General features: G+C 45.6%; 1 pseudogene; it reads left to right on the plus strand.

Annotated features, from left to right (window-relative positions):
- The first annotated feature begins 3,810 nt into the window (after nt 1-3,810).
- On the plus strand, nt 3,811-5,383 carry LOC119878975 (annotated as a pseudogene).
- The last annotated feature ends 10,035 nt before the right edge of the window (nt 5,384-15,418 follow it).

Here is a 15,418-nt window from a genome sequence, read left to right on the forward strand (position 1 = left end):
TCACATCCCTGCAGTTTACCTGGTGGAGGAAGGGGGAGGGGTCAGGGCATCCACTCAAATGCCAGGGAACTTGCCAAGCACACGAATGTGAGGCCACCCTCAGGAGTGGCACATGGGAGGAGGACAGGGGACATCGAATCTGGCTAGTGAGGTGCCAGCATAGTGAAGACCTCTGGATGCTTCCTCCCCCAGCCCGTGGAAGGGAGGGGAGGGGAGGGTGGGATTGCAGGTGTCAAGTTGAAGACAGGGGGAAACATCATTAAGATTTGGGACCAAACCAAGCCGGATCTGATCCTATGGTGCCTGAGGCTGATGCCAGCTCTGAGCCTCTGAGTGTGTAGCCTGCTGGGATTCCAGCCGATGTCAGGATGGACAACTGAGTCCGGACGACGATCAGCCAGGACACTAGCCTGTCTCAAGACTTCCTGGCCAGAGCTCCTGCTTCAAAACCCATGCCAGCCTCCCAACTTAACCCTGGGATCCTCCTCCTCTCCGTCTGGGAACTCTGAGGGCAAGTCCTGCTGTCTGTGGCCTCTTGCCTTTCTGGGCTCTCAAGGGTCTGTCAGGCCCAAGCTGAGCTGATGGGCCACCATCTTTCCCACGTCCTGAAGGGACAAGTCAGTGGGTGTCTGGGATGGGATTCAGGTAGCCTGAGGGAAAAGAAACAAGGGAGTCCTATTCACCATGACCCAGGCCTGTTCCCTGTACCATCTTCCCAAGGGGGCATTAGCGAGTGTCAGGACATTCATGGCAAACACACATTTCCCTCTGTCACTTCTCTTTCCTCCTTCCTGCCTACACTCTCCTGGCCAAGCCACATCCCTGCCTTGAGGAAGGCCAACCATAAGCAAGGTTGTTGAGTCTGCCTAGAAGGACTCTTGCCAACACTATCATTAAGTCTGTCCAAATCTCCTGTGGAAGCAAAACCAGGGATGGGACCTCTCCCGATTGAGGTCCAGAGGGACCTCTGAGATCCACCATGAAGGACTCAAAGGGCACAAGCTTCAGGAAAGGGGGCTTCCCTCTCTAATCTCTGAATGCCCCAGGTGACACCCCAGGAAGCCATGGTTAAGTCCAAACTCACTTGGGAAAATACATTCTCCTCTACTCGATGGGAAGCTGCCCATATGAGCTTATGAACACGTCCATTCCATGTGTTCTTGGCAGTGCCCCCAATTAACTGCCATCCAGAATTTGGGATATGAATTTCTTTTCACCTTGTGTAACCAGCTAATTTTTCTATTGAAAAAAATATAAGTTACTTACAGGAGAGAGTGTGTGTGAGTGTGTATAAGGAGAGTGATCACCTGAGCTGTAGGAAGGACAGAGGGAGAGGCAGACACTCCATGGGCAGGAACCCACTGAGGGCCTGGATTCATCTCCAGAGCCTGAGATCATGACCCAACACAAGTCAGACCCTGAAACAATGGAGCTGCCCAGGTGCCCTGATCCTGTATCTTCTCTAGGTCTGCAGTGTTCACTGAGACATTTACGGGCCTTCTGTCCCTGCTCATCCACCACCCCCACACCGATGTGACACCTGTGGCCCTATTCTATTGGCATTGGAACCTCCAAGTGTCCAGGGCTTTCACAGCCGTGCCTTGGCTAGGTCTCTGTTCTCAGGACATGTTAGACCAGAAAGAGTCTTTAACCCCCAGAGGAAGGGCTGATCCCTCCATCATTTCCTCATTGTCCCATTTCTTGGTCAGGGAAGGTAGGACCAGTGGTCTGGAAACTCATGTGAAGTGCAATTGTGTTCCTCCCGTCTGTCAGGAGAGGCTGAGAAAGGTCCTGGACAGACTCCACTGCAAGAGACTGTGTGTCCCATGGAGGAGAGGGATGGTCAGGAATGGCCACTTCTGTTCCTCCCTGACTTTTATACTGCCCCAAGGTCATGTGATGATTCACCCACTTGAAAGACATCCATCTAATCCTTTTGGCTGCAGCAGGGATTGAGCCAATCAGCAGCTGCAAGGAGGCTAATGATGCCCTCATGAGAACGATTTCAATTACTGTGTGTGTGCCTGGGTGTGTGTGTATGTCTCTGAATGGAGATGTCAGTCCATGAGGATTTGGTGGATACCAAAATCTCTGCAAGTGAAAATAAATATATTGGTGTATTTCAGCATGGGAATTAACCTCAGGACTCATGTTTCCTGAACTATTGGTATTTTACCAACACTTCTGCTCAATTTAGAGCTAATGGCAATAAAAATGGCATCGAAGTTTGAGGATATTCATGATGTAACATCCTGTTTTGTTAATTAAAACTTTCTGTTAAAAACTGAAATATCATAAAGAGCATCCTACACAAGTTTTTTTGGACTCCATGGATACAGAATCAATATGCTATAACATGGTGGCTTTGGAGAGGACGCATTTATTCTCTTAGTGTCCAGGGATGACAAGAGCATCAAGAATTCAGCAGGGCCCCAGGGTTTGTGAAGCCTAGTCACTGACCAAGGCCTGGTAAAATGTTCCTGTTTCTCTTGGCCTCTGTTGAGTAAAGAAGACAAATGGACTTAGGTTTCCACCTTTTCTGAGACTTCTCCAATTTCCTAAACTTCATTATTCTTGTAGTTCTATCCTGCACAAGGATGCCTCTTCTTCCAATGCAAAGGATCGTGGTCACAGGTAGGAATATATTGTCATGTCGACTCAAAAATCTTTCAGCAGACACTACCAATTCTGTAGGCGGAATTGGCCCTAATGACACGTTCACACCACAAGCTAACCCAGTGCCCTCCTCCCTGCATCTACAACTGCCAAGCCCATAATGTAGAAAAAGGCACAAGCCTACTGAATCATACGCCAACTGAATCAAGAGAATATAAAGGACGTTGGTGTAGAATTCCCTGAGGAACAGTTAAAATTAGGCATATAAACACTGCATTTAGGATATAGACTCTTGTAGGAAAGGGAGTTACAAAGCAATGTTTCCAAAAATCACAAAACCAGCCAGAGGATTTCTCTTGTGGTGGACCCAGGCCACACCTAGGCAGAAAATGATATTCATCAAAACCTTCATAATCTTTGTAGATTGGAATCCTAGTCGAGACAGATGGAAGTGTAGAAGCAAAGCAATGGACACCATATTCCAAAATAATTGGTTACAGCTACAAACATTCTGGCTGGTGAGGAGAACGTGTTCCTATGTGATACCTGAGCTCCTTTGGGAGAGTGATCTTCCCTGTCCTAGAGGACTAACATCTAACACTCCTGGGCTCGCTTGAGATTACTCAAAAAGGAAAAGGACATTCATTAAGATTTCCACTGAAAATAGAAACTCAACAAATTCTGTTCAGAAATGGGCAGGGGCAGTTAGGGAGGTTGAGAAAGATTTAAAGGTGCTGTCTGTTGTGGGAGGCATGATTAGGAGGTGGGCTGACCTGAATGGTCTCTATCAGAAAGGGACCACACCCAAATCCCTTAACCCAATCAAGCGATTAGAACATATTAGAGGATTCTGTGCCTAATACGAGGGCTGAGTAAGCCATAAAAGATGGACGTGAGGGTCACTCTGCCATTTGGGACTGACTCAGTGAGAGAAGCATCCCCCTGGGATCTGAGGCGCCTGGTTGAATTTCTTGTGGCAACTGTTTCTGGAGACATGGATGCTGCCTACCTCCATGGCTCAGAGGAGTCTCAGTTCAACAAATCTCCCAAACTCTAATCATGTGGTCAAAGAGAGGTGGTGCTGAAGTCCACGGAGGACCCTCTCTGCCTGAGAGGACATCCCCTGCATCAAAAGCACTCTCCTCCCTGACTGATCCTTTGGCTCCCGCATCAGCAGGGCTCCCTCCCACCAAGATGCCTCTGAGTTGGAAGAGCCTTTCCCAGGTGGGAGCTGGGCCTCAGAACATGGGGGACACTTGCTATGTGAATGCAACCCTACAGTGTCTGACCTACACAGAGCCCCTCGCCAGCTACATGCTGTCCCAGAAGCACAGAACAACCTATAGGAAGCAGACATCCTGCATGCTGTGCACTCTGCAGGCTCACATGACCCGGGTTCTCTGCCATCCTGGACGTGTGCTCCGGCCCCCCCACTCCTGCTCACCGCCTCCCACAGACACAAGCAGGAAGATGCCCATGAGTAGTTAATGTTCATTCTGGATGCAATGCAGCAAGCATGCTTGCCTGAGGACAAGCCCTCAGACCCTCAGCAACCCCAGGACAGCACCCTCATCCGGCAAATCTTTGGGGGGTACTGGAGGTCTCAAATCCAGTGTCTCCAGTGCCAAGGCATTTCCAGCACTCTGGAACCTTACCTGGACATCAGCCTGCACATCGGTGTTGCTCAGAGTGTCAGCCAAGCTTTGGAGCAGTTGGTGAAGCCCGAAATGCTCGAAGGTGAAAATGCCTACCATTGTAGTAAGTGTCTAGGGAAGGTGCCTGCGTCCAAGGTGTTGACTTTGCACACTTCCCCAAAGGTCCTCGTCCTGGTCTTGAAACGATTCTCAGACTTCACAGGCAACAAAATGACTAAGGAGGTGCAATATTCTGAGTGCCTTGACATGCAACACTACGTGTCTGAGCAGAGGGCAGGACCCTTGGTTTATGTGCTCTATGCCGTGCTGGTGCATGCTGAGAGGAGTCGCCACAGTGGGCATTATTTCTGTTTCGTAAAGGCAGGAAATGGCCAGTGGTATAAAATGGATGAGGCTAAGGTCAGCGCCTGTGATGTGACTTGTGCACTGCGCCAATCTGCCTTTGTCCTCTTTTACATGCAGAAGACCGATCTGGAAAGACACCTTGTGAGAGAGTCAGTCGAGGGAGGAATCGCATCTCCCGAGGCAGACCCCACGGTCGTGGGTGAGGCCTCATGAGAGCCAGCAGCGGATCCCTCTGTGAACCTTCCTGATTTGGAGGAGCGTGGGGAAGAGACCTCAAGGCAACAAATCGCATTAGACCAGCGGAGATGCCTCCAGGAACGCAACCGACCTAAGCCTGAGCTTCATGAGAGGAGAAGAGAAATCGCTCTTCCTGAGAACGCAGTCATCCTTCACCACTCCAAATACAGACCTGAGATGCCGAAGAATCATCCTCAACAGACCGTCGACCTGCTCAACACTGCAGCTGGGATGATCCCACCTCAGGTGGCCGGGGACGTGGCCAAAGTCCCGCATGTGCCAGGGAGAGCCAGACCTACCAAGAGGACAAGTAAGAAGGGACACAGGACTGGGGAAGCAGTCCAGGGATGTGTCTACGTAACTTTGTTGCACATGGGCACACACACACCCACACACCACAACGTCACTCACTCATGGAACCCAAACACAGTCCCATACTGGAAATATTTTGTGTTATATGAAGTGTGTGTTCTGTAGGTATGGAAGAACCATCCATCCGGGTGTGTTCATGGGATACGATCTTCAACTGAAACTAGAGGACATTGATATTTAAACCTGGTTTATTGTCATGATCTTATATTGGGATAGTGTGGATTTCATATGGGGTCTATCCAGGAACCTGCCTCTCCTTCAGCCTTGGGGAGAGTGGGGGCCACTTGCAGGTGAGAAGCAGTGAGCAGTCAGGATTGAGGGTGGATATGATGCTGAGGACCTGGAGTTGAAATGAGTATGTTTGACCCTCTGGTCATGCTCCCCGCTTCCCATTCCTTCCTTCTATTTATATTGAAAGAATATTTGTCTGAACGGAAGTGTGCATGGGTCTTGCTAGCGATGTGTTTTGGTCATTGCTTGGAAATTGTAAGAAGGGAATTAAATGCTTATTTTTGGGGGAGATAACTGCATCCAGCCTGATTGAACCACGGCGATTATATTATGTTCCCTTCACTCTCTAACATTAAGACTGAAGAGAAGCAAACTGACAAGGACTCTATTCTAAAGGGAAATGCCCAGCCTCCCACCGAACATAAGTTTTTAGGAATATTTTGCCGCTATCTGCTATGTGGCACCTCCTGACACAGAAGAAGTGGACTCTGGATTTCAGACCAGTTCAAATTCAAATTTGGACCTGGGTGGATACCTCAGGAAAACAGTGCCAAGTTCATGACTCTAGCAAAATGATTTTTTGAGGTCAAGTTATAGGTGCTCTGTATTATCGTTTTATTTCTTACAGAAGAGATTGACAAATTCATTGTAGAATGGAAATCATTGCATGACCACCAAATGCCTCTGAGTGTGACCATAGATGTGCAGTTTGTAACATCTCATCATAATGTATTTTCACTCCTATATTCAAACTTGGACATGCCACCCTTACTGGAGAGTAAGGGACAATAGGATCTGTGCAGAAGAAATCACTCTTTTCTGTAAGATTTTCATGTATCAAAGGCAGATTAGAGATATAAAGTGTCAGGGTTTCTTTCATGTGTGGGAATTGTGTTTCTTTTGACCAATACAGTTTATTGTGTCGTAAAGAGTGAGGGAACCTGTGTGCATGTCTTGCTGAGAGCTCCCTAAGAAGACCTGCAGGTATCCCCATCCTCTGATGACTGTCATAGGGAATGAGACAGCTCATGGAACTCGGGGACTTGTCCTCCACAGCAGAGGACCCTGAGGAGGTGTCTGTTTTAATGAGGACATGTCCCCCTCCTGGACTGATGTGGTGAACCAGCAATTTCTCCACTGAACTGGATGGAAATGGTCAAGTCCACAATGTGATGGGTGTCATGCTTTTGGGCGCCTACACATACACTCCTTCCACTACACAGATACTGCAGTTTTTCTTTAGGTAAATCTTTGGGACTCTCAAAGGGTGCTTACCAATCCAGAATGTCAAGTTTGTCTTATTGAAATACATTTTCTAACGAATGGAGGGAAATCATCCTGGCAATTTGTAAATTGGTTGTAAACAGAAATTAACAAGTTAACCTGAAATTGTTTTATAAATCCCTGAATTTCTGATTTAGAAAAATATCCCATCCAGAGTTCTGAAAATTACACCATGTTTTCTCCTAGAAGACATTTTCTGTACTTGTTGATATTATTTTTCTGAAATTGTTATGGGGAATATTGTACCTACTTTGTTCATTTTTTTCTAAAATGCTATTAGGAAGTTGAGTGTTTTTGTATTCTTTTTTTTTAATTTTTATTTATGATAGTCAGAGAGAGAGAGAGAGAGAGGCAGAGACATAGGCAGAGGGAGAAGCAGGCTCCATGCACTGGGAGCCCGACATGGGATTCGATCCCGGGTCTCCAGGATCGCGGCCTGGGCCAAAGGCAGGCGCTAAACCACTGCGCCACCCAGGTATCCCTGTTTTTGTATTCTTAATAAAAGATTCCCACGTATGATTTAGTGTGTATGCTTTTACTCCTCAGTATTTCAGAACTTTGAAATAGTTATTTTTCCAGGCTGGCTCCTCACAGAGGCTTCTTTGTCTGTTTACCCTGAGCGGAATTCCCACAGCCACCTCTAGGTCACCTGCAGCTCAAATTCATATTGTCCCTCTATGGGAATGTCTCACTCCTACTCACTGGCTCAATATAGGGGCAGCGCCAGCAGCCATTTAAGAGGAAATGCAATGGGACATAGGGACATTATTCTTCAGGGTCTCTTCAGTTATGAGGACTCTGACCAGGAAGAAGGGCGTGTGAGAAATTAGGGGGGGGAGTAGATTTGAACCAGGAGCACCCCATCTCTGGCCAAGGCTAGCAGAGACCCCTAGGAGGGATGACATGGAGATGGTTGGATAGCACACTGTGGGGACTGTGGAGGCTGGACAGTCAGCAGATGAATTATCTGGGTAGGTGTCTGGAGGTCAATGCTCATCCTGTCCAGGTATGCAATAGTTATTCGAGGGGTATCTCTCTCTATCAAGATCTATTAGTCATGAGGACATACCGAAGAATCTGCATAGCCTCCCACAGAACAGATTCCCCAGTCCTTTCCTGGGAACACGGAATTGCCAATCCTGGATGGAATTCTAGGTAGACCTCCTACCTGTTTCCAGGTTACAATATGTTGAGTCCTGGCTCCATCAACCTGTGGCAAGATGTCAGGCTGGAAATGTTTTCACAATAGGGATCTGGGCTGAAACTGGGTTTTGGGGACAGCCCCAAGGCTAGATTCCATGGTGGTACGTGGAGGTTTAACCTGGGAGGCCACATCCAATCAATAATCTGTGAGCCTGACAACAAGGGTAGGTTCCTGGCCAGGGTGGGTGAATGTAAGCTGAAGAATTACCTGACTTCCCTTCATGAGCTTTTGTGTTGTCCAGCAGGAGAAAACAAAGTCAGGACTTTTGACAGGAGATATCCCAGGGCATGTGTGCCTCGTGGCAGGTTTGAGCTCATGCAGGAGACTTGTGGAAACAGCTTCTAGGTTTATGTATACAATGGAATATTCCTCAGCCATTAGAAACGACAAATACCCACCATTTGCTTCGATGTGGATGGAACTGGGGGTATTATACTGAGTGAAATAAGTCAATCGGAGAAGGACAAACATTATATGGTCTCATTCATTTGGGGACTATAAAAAATAGTGAAAGGGAATAAAGGGGAAAGGAGGAAAAAATGAGTGGGAAATATCAAGGAGGGAGACAGAACATGAGAGACTCCTAACTCATGGAAACGGACTAGGGGTGGTGGAAGGGGAGGTGGGTGGGAGGTGGGGGTGACTGGGTGATGGGCACTGAAGGGGGGCACTTGATGGGATGAGCACTGGGTGTTATTCTATATGTTGGCAAATTGAACACCAATGAAAAATAAATTTATTAAAAAAATGAAACATAGTATAAATATTAAATATTCCAAAAAAAAAAAAAAAAAAAGGAAACAGCTTCTAGGGAGATTGCCTCCTCACATGGGAAATGCATCATCCCATTACCATCTGCTCTAATAGAAGATACTGCAGATGGACCACATCTTACCTCTGCCTCTCCACTTGTTGGTCAGCAACCGCAGTAAAGGCATGGAGATAAGAACAATCCATTGCCCAGTGATATTATTAAAAGTGCTCATTTTAATGGGAAAAGAAACCCAACTGAGTGGTGATAAGGGAACATAAAATACATGAGCCTCCTGTTACCAGAGGGTGAGATGAGAAGGTTTCAATACAGTGTTTTAGTTTCTTTAGAAGAAGCCATTGCAGTTGTTCTTCTGGCAGTGGACAGAGCTAATCCTGTCTTTAAAATTTTTGGTGATAGTGTGTGTGATGCACAACTTGGAAATGTATGGAATCAAACATTGTGTTGCATTAGGGATTTTTCCATTTGGAGACATCTAAGTAAATCAGTTCCATGTGGCGGCTCTAGCAAGTTGGGTCTCACATGCCAGTGATCATACAGAAGCAAAGAATCGAAGGAAAGATGGTACCTGCAGACTCCATAAGCAAGGAAGGGAACTCAGGGAGAGAATGGAATTTTAAGAAATCCCTCACAGAGTAAGAGCATGGGAGTGAAGACACTCTGGTTACAGAGAAGTGAGACAGTAGTGGATAAGGAGAAGCACCACCACCACGAAGGATTCAGACGCTGCCAATTCCTTCCAATGTGGCTGATTTCGCACTTGAAGTGTCCTAGATAATGTCTGGTAGAGCACCTTGCTGTCCTATGCTTCTTAACTGCAAATGAAAAATAATGCCAAACACGTTGGTCTTAGGAATGTGGGAGGGAGCCCAGAACCCCAGCATGGCCACTGGGGAGTCTCCTTGAGAATCTCTCTCCCTCTATTTTTCAGCCCCCACTTTCCTGGTACTCTGTGGTTTCTCTCTGGTCTCTCCCTGTCTCAAATAAATAAATAAATAAATAAATAAATAAATAAATAAATAATAAATAAAATCTATCTATCTTAAACAAGAAACAAACAATGAAACATGTTTGCATCTTTGCATATATGTTCCCACATCCAAGTCGATTAGATCCGTGGAGCCCAGTGTTAGTATTTCAGGGTGTGGGAAGCACTGAAGTCCTTTGGACTTTGCTACACTGACCTCCTCTCTCATGTACGACTTTCCAAATCAGGGACATTGTCAAGACTTTTTCAACAATGTGGTTTACTTTTGGGGTCTGCCATGCACAGTCTGGGTCCCTGCTCAGTGAGAAGCTCCATCTCACTCTCCAACTGGCACAGATCTATCGCCATAGGTTTCTATCTCAATCAGACTAATGAATAAATAAAATGTCAAATAAAACCCTGATATTTTCTCTACAAAATTCAAAGTGTCACATTATTTTCTAATAACTGTGATATGTGCATGTTATAATCCATTCTGAAAGGAAGTAATTGAAACCTTAAATGCATGCATATTGACCAAAGTTTAAAACACCATGAGAACAATTGCCCAAATAATAAGAATCTGCATAATCATGCAAATTTACCTTTCAACAATGGATTTAGTCAATCTAGCCCCTAAGATATATAATTGTAACAGAGCATCCATTAGTTAACCTCAAAACCCACATTCATTCAGTCGAGAATGTCTTTCTGAGGTGTCAACCAAGGACCAAAATTGGACTGGAAGTGATCTGAAATCCCGTGTCCACCTCTTCTTTGTTAGGAGATTGTCACACAGATGGACAATAGTAAAGTGTTCTGGACAGGTTAGAGTTGCTGGGATATGGAGCAATTCCCTGAGGGAGAAGGGTCCTTGCCAGTCATCTTCTCTTCAGTCAAAGGTGGGGGTGGATTGTGAAGGGACCGTGATGTAATCAATACTATCTAATGAGGCAGGATGCATTTAACTCCTGAAATATAAGCATTCCATTCCTCTTTGCATTTCCAAAAATTATCAAGCATTTCCATATTTATAGGTTGACTTCTCAATATATATTTTGTGCACATAATTTCCTGAAAAGAGGTGTGTTGCCATCCAAGGCTGTAGGTCATCGGCTTACATGGTAGTTTGTCATTTCTCTGTGTGGGTGCCCTGGGTTTTCAAATTGGTGCTGGTTGTATATTACCAAACGCATTGCTACCAAGACTCCACCCATGCTTATTTGGACAAATAGTCTTTCCATATAAAGAGAAGATAAGCAATGGGATGAGGGATGCATGAGGACACGGTCAGACATGCTCACACCGACTCCAGGTCCTCAGCATCATTTCCACACTCAGTGCTGGCTGCTCACTTCTTCTAATCCTTTCACCTGCAACTTGCCCCTTTTTTCCCCAAGGCTGAGGGAGGGGAGGTTTCACCCAATGTGCTTTAAACTGTCCCTGAATGCATCTATTATTAATGTTTGCTATGAACCTAGATATTAAAATCCTCTAACAATGTGTCTATGTACATAATAAACTCAAAATATCTTCCACACAATAGTCGATCTTTCATAGTAACTTACAGTAGACATTAGGCATTTTCTATGTATCAACTCCCCGAGCAACCTTTTAAAATTGATTATTGTCATCTCAAGAATAAATGTATTTTATAATTGAGTGGAGTTAACTATGTAAAACAATAACAAATACATTTAGAAAAGAAATATTATAGAGAAGAGGCTAGCTGTTAGAAGATAGGGGCCCCCATATCATCTCATCACTGGAACTTAGGTAGATACCTATCAAATCATGATGAATGCCCATGAATCCAAGCTCTCCGGTAAGATAAGAATTGCTGGAATGCTACAAGTAGGAAAGCAACTACTTCCTTTTTTTGAGTTCAATTTGCCAACATATAGTTTAACACCCTGTGCTCATCCCATCAAGTGCCCCTCTCAGTGCCCGACAGTCACCTCAACCCCACTGCCACCTCCCCTTCCACTATCTGTGTCCTCCATTGGGGACCAAGGCTGCCCCTCCCTCCCTGAGGGGACTGGGAAAAGGTCGCGTGGATGGAACTGGCTACAGACATGGAGATGTGATGGGGGTGAGGGTGGGCATTGACAGCCCAGATGGGAGCATTCAGGCCTCGTTCCTGAAACCCAGCCTGTGGGCTGTGTGGATAAATAAAGATGACTTTCCAGCGTCAGTCTGACCTTTCCGTTGTGGAGTCTCACATTTTTCTGCCGGCACGCCCTGGTTCAAGTCCTTCATTTGGGAATCCCTGCATGGCCCAGCGGTTTAGCACTTGCCCTCGGCCCAGGGCGTGATCCTGGAGTCCCAGGGTCTATCCCCATATTGGGCTCCCTCCAGGGAGCCTGCTTCTCCCCCCCTGCCTGTCTCTCCCTGTCTCTCTCTGTGTCTCTCATGACTCAATATAGAAAATCTTTCAAAAGTATGTAGTGTTCATCTGAAGTGCATACTTCCCACTGAGTTCTTTATTTCAGTGACTCTAGTTTTCATTCTGGGGTTGGTTTTGTTGTTTGTTTGTTTTGGCATCTGTTCTTCAGTATATTGTACTTTTTAATAGAATTTCAAGGTTTTTTCTATGCCTTTAATTACATGAAAGTGTTAGTGGAGTGTTTGTGTAAATATGCCCTTTTTTATAGCTGTTGACCATCCCTCACATGGATTGTTTGCTCGTGTGTTTTCTAATTTTGGATTGTGAACTCATCTTCAGCAGGGCTCTCCTTGTGACCTGGACCATGGTGGTGGTCACAGCATGATAGATTTTGTATCTAACATCTCAGAGGTAACACTGACATAAAACCAGTTTCATTCTTGGCTGTGGATTTCTATATCACACAGTTCACATTTTGGACTCAAAACCAGGGCAAGCGGTAGGCACGGATTTCTCTGATTTTGTTTTAAGATTTTATTTATTTCCCCACGAGAGACACACAGAGAGGCAGTGACACAGGGAGAGGGAGAAGCTGACTCCTTGCAGGGAGGGAGCCCGATGCAGGACTCAATCCCAGGTCCCCAGGATCAACTCCTGATCCACAGGTGTTGAGCCTCCCAGACATCCCAGGCACAGGATTTTAACATCTCAAGGGAAATTTTTGTTAACTCAGATCCCAGTAAGAGACCTTTCCAATTCTTTGTGATGATAGTTGTTTTGTCCCAGATAAGCAGCAAAACCCAAGCCCCTAGCCAAATTTAATAATCTGCACACCACCCCATCCTAGACTGCCATTAACATCACCTCGAGTGCTTATTATCTCACCTTATTTTTACAGCTGGACATTTCCTTTTCATTATCTAGGATTGGCTGCACCATAATTTGCCTAAATCCTCATTTTTGTGCATTAAGGTTGTCTCGCATATTTCTCTAACTCTCATAAAAAATATCACCATGAATAGTCTTACAGGTATTGAGAATTATGGGTGTTGTTTTGTATCTTCTTCATTGCATGAAATTGTTTTTTCAGCAGCATTCATCAACATCAGAAAGTCAAATTGTTGGAATCTCTCATACTGGGGATTTTCCTCCCAGGAAAGCAGAATAAAAAGATCTGGCAAGAGAGCATAGACTATGGTAAGAAATTCAATGAAATTATGAATCATAGATTCTGAAGTGGGTGAGGAGAGAAATCAAGATAACAGGAATCAGAATTAATCAGAAGAAAGTAAGAGTCAGTGGTGTAGGCCCCAGTGAAGTAGGAACAATTCAGTGATTACCATGTAAGTTCAGGAAGTAGTAGTCAGAAAATGCAATGTATGAGACAAGATTTCAGGGGTGGGATAATTCTTGGGTCCTGGAAAAAACCAGGTAGGCCACAAGCAGCTGAAGTCGAATGGATGGGTGAATATTATTGATAAAGAAATCAAAGGAGAAGCCAAAGCATTGAACCTACATGGACACTGTGGATTCAATGGGATCATCTACATGGATAAAGACATCACTCAAGATGAAGGACTGAAGGGGTCCCTGGGTTGCTCAGTGTATTGAGCATCTGCCTTTGCTCCAGATCATGATCCTGGAGTCCTGGTATCTAGCCCCATGTCAGACTCCACAAGTAGTGGGAAATCTGCTTCTACTTCTCCCTGTGCCCCTACCCCAGCTGCTGCTGCTTCTCCTTCTCATTCTTTTTTCTTCTTCTTCTTCTTCTTCTCTTCTTCTCTTCTTCTCTTCTTCTTCTTCTTCTTCTTCTTTCTCTTCTTCTCTTTCTTTCTTCTCTCTCTTCTTCTTCTTCTTCTCTCTTCTTCTTCTTCTTTCGGCGTCTTCGTCTTCTCTTCTCTCTCTCTCTCTCTCTCCTAACTTTCTCAAATGATAAAAAAATTTTTTTAAAAATGATGATGACTCAAGACTAAGACTTGAGATAAGTGCAAATTATCACAGAACAATAAAGGTATCCATATCAGAAGTGTCAGGGAAATGGTGAGTAGCAAAGTTCTATGGGACAAGAGATTTTCTAATTGGAGGACAGAAAAGTGAAAAGTATGAAGGAGTCAGAAGAAACAAGGAAAATACTCTACATCCCCACCTCAAAGAACTGTAGAGTCTGGGAGGAACGGTCCCTATTTAAGACATATGCAAAGGAAGCAGTATTTTCATGGAAAATCCAGGTTACAGTTAAAGCCAGGAGATTCAAGAAACAGGAAATCAAGAAACCGTCTAAGGAAACAGGAAGTTTTCCAGGCATGCAGCTGGACCACTTAGGAATGCAATGGATGGTTGGGTGAAGTACGCAAGGATATGGATATTGGGCCAAGGAGCACAATCAGAATATGATGGGGATAAGAGTACAGGAGAGAATACAGGACCAAAGGGGCCATGATTTGGGTGATGGTCAAAAAATGCAAGAAATAATAAACAGAGAGAACTGCTACATCAGACAAGGGGAAGGGCAAGGACCAAGAGTCTCCTAACTCACCTGACATGCAGTTGGGCATCTCAGGTAGTGAGCCAGGAAGGAAGCCCAAATGTAGGTACTGAGCACTTGGGAGCTGTTGGCCTCAGTCCTATTTCTGGCTACAGGGGAGGGTCAGGCAACACACCAAGGGACCCCAGGAACCAAGAAGAAAGCTACACCGTCAAGTCCTGTTCTAAATCATCCCCACAAGATCCTGTCCAGAAAACATGGGAGAGGGTCAGCTGACAGTACTCTGTGCATGCTGTGCACCGTCCCACAGGCCTGCCTGCGACACCCCAAGTTTTGGCTCAAGTGTCAGTCACACCATTTGGAACCCACCTGCCTGCCTATCTACTTCCCTGTCTGGCCTACAGTATCCTTGCGGGAAAAATAGACATAATATCACTGACCACTCCATGTTCATGGAGGGACCTAAGTGATGCACAAGGGCTTTGGAGAGTGTAGTAAGTTAACCAGCTGGAGGCATGCACGTCCCACTTTGCCACACCTGCTTCAGATCCATTCTCTTGGTGCGCAGCCCCTGACTGCAGCACAGCCCTTTCACTGATCTTTGCCTAGTAAGGGGCAAAACTACAGGTTATCCCAAGGCCTAGGGCTCCTGTGATATTTCTTCTGTCTGCTATTTCCTGGGGTCAGTCTCCAACCTCGCACCCGGGCCCTGTCCCTGGCTGGTGAGCCCACTGACACGCCCGGAGGGAGGGCACACATATTTCATAATGGGCATTGAGCCAGGGGATGATGCGGGCTGGCGTGGGACATAAGACTGGGGTAAGTCTGAGCTTATGTCCAGTTACTCATTTGGTCAAGATGAGT

The sequence above is a fragment of the Canis lupus genome, unplaced genomic scaffold (assembly GCF_011100685.1).
Source record: "Canis lupus familiaris isolate Mischka breed German Shepherd unplaced genomic scaffold, alternate assembly UU_Cfam_GSD_1.0 chrUn_S216H376, whole genome shotgun sequence".
NCBI lineage: Eukaryota > Metazoa > Chordata > Mammalia > Carnivora > Canidae > Canis > Canis lupus.